General features: G+C 43.6%; 1 protein-coding gene across 2 annotated transcripts in view; it reads left to right on the plus strand.

Moving 5' to 3' along the window:
* Positions 1-2,003, plus strand: part of FAM234A (family with sequence similarity 234 member A) — a 43,381-nt gene that overhangs the window by 18,637 nt on the left and 22,741 nt on the right. Inside the window, exon 1 of one of the 2 annotated variants that reach the window (XM_023513823.1) lies at positions 302-358. The exons of the other annotated variant lie outside the window; for it this stretch is intronic. The gene's annotated coding sequence lies outside the window, so the exon portion shown is untranslated. Of the gene's footprint in view, positions 1-301; positions 359-2,003 lie in introns of those variants that run through there. 2 annotated transcript variants of the gene reach the window in all.

Raw genomic sequence — 2,003 nt, forward strand, 5'->3', positions numbered from 1 at the left:
GACAAAGTCTCACTATGTTGCCCTCAGTAGAGTGCTGTGGTATCATAGCTCACAGCAACCTCAAACTCCTGGGCTTAAATGATTCTCTTGCCTCAGCCTCCTAGTAGCTGGAACTACAGGTGCCTGCCGCAACACCCGGCTATTTATTTGTTGCAGTTGGCCCTGGTCAGGTTCCAACCCGCCAGCATTGGTCTTTGTGTCTGGCGCTATAACTATTGTGCTACAGCCACTGAGCGTCACTTTACCATTTTTAATTTCTTTTTAACTGTTTTGTTTTGAACTATTTACAGATTCATAAGATATTACAAAAATAGCACAGAGTTGTCCTTTGACCACTGCATGCAGAGATTCCCTGAAGGTAACACTTTATTTCATTTATTTATTTATTTTTTGAGACCCAGTCTCACTATGTCACCCCTGGTAGACACAGCTCACAGCCACCTCCAACTCTTGGGCTTTAAGCGATTCTCTTGCCTCAGCCTCCCAAGTAGCTGGGACTACAGGAGCTCGCCACAACACCTGGCTATTTTTTGTTATAGTTGTCATTGTTTTAGCTGGCATCCAGCTGAAAGTAACACTTTAAATAACTAGTAGTTATCAAGAGCAGGAAATGGATGTTGGCATAATCCGCTTAACTGGACTTTACTCCTTTTGCTTTCGCCAGTTTTTACATGCACTCATTTGTGTATATGTCTAACTTTATGACATCTTATCACAAGTAGAAAATTGTGCCACCAGCACCAAAATCAAGCTGCAGAACTGACCCTGACAAAGAAACTCCCTGTACTCCTTCCGTCTCCCCCATGTCCTCACCTCTGACTCCTGACTGGTTTTCCTAAGATTCCTCTGAGCACGTGATTACTTGTGCTACCATTTTTCCTGCATCTTTGTGTTCAGCGCAGACACAGCAGAGGTACCTGTGTGGTTTGCTCTTAGAAGTCCAGGCGGATAATTAGTGGGAAGGAAGTACTAGAGTTTATTGTCATTGCCTGAAGGAATCAGTGAGGATGTTCCTGAAGGAGTAGTGTAGTTATCATCACTCCATCTTGTTTTTTTCTAAGGTAAACAACATGGTTTTATTTGAATTGAGTATATCGTTCCTACACAATATTTGGTCCTTCAGTTTTCTCTCATAAAGAGCAGGAACCTTGAGTGGCTCATGCCTGTTACCCTAGCACTCTGGGAGGCCGAGGAGGATGGATTACTTGAACTCAGGAGTTCAAGACCAGTCTGAGCAATAGTGAGACCCTGTCTCTACTAAAAATAGAAAAACTAGCTGGGCTCATGGTGGGCACCTGTAGTCCCAGCTTCTTGGGAGGCTGAGGCAAGTTGATTGCTTGAGCCCAAGAGTTCAAGGTTGCTGTGAGCTATGATACCATGGCACTGTACCCAATTTAACAGAGTGAGATTCTGTATCAAAAACAAACAAATGAGGCTTGGCGCCTGTAGCACAGTGGATGAGGCGCCAGCCACATACCCGGAGGCTTATGGGTTATGAGCCCGGCCCGGGCCTGCTAAACAACAGTGACAACTGCAACAAAAAGTAGCCGGGTGTTGTGCTGCTTGCCTCTCTTAAGGCAAGAGAATCGCTTGAACTTAGGAGTTTGAGGTTGCTGCGAGCTGTGACACCACAGCACTCTACTAAGGGTGACATAGTGAGACTCTGTCTCAAAAAAAAAAAAAAATGAGCTAGGTGTTGTGGTGGGCACCTGTAGTCCCAGCTACTGGAGAGACTGAGGTAAGAGGATCACTTGAGCCTAAGAGTTTGAGGATGCTGTGAGTTACGATGTCATGGCACTCAAAAAACAAATAAATGAAAAGAACTTCAGAAACCTTCAGAAAAAGATCACAATATCTCTTAACTATTTTGTAAAGTATCTTTAATATTACTGGAACAGGAGTCTTGGAACTCTATTAATTAAAAGGAAGAGAGAGTGTGTGAGAGAGTTCAGGGTAAGTTGTGTGAGCCAGCAATAAACAGTCCTTATTCTTTTTTTTTTTTT

This window comes from Otolemur garnettii, unplaced genomic scaffold (genome assembly GCF_000181295.1).
Source record: "Otolemur garnettii isolate 467f Iridium unplaced genomic scaffold, OtoGar3 scaffold00044, whole genome shotgun sequence".
NCBI classification, from domain to species: Eukaryota; Metazoa; Chordata; class Mammalia; order Primates; family Galagidae; genus Otolemur; species Otolemur garnettii.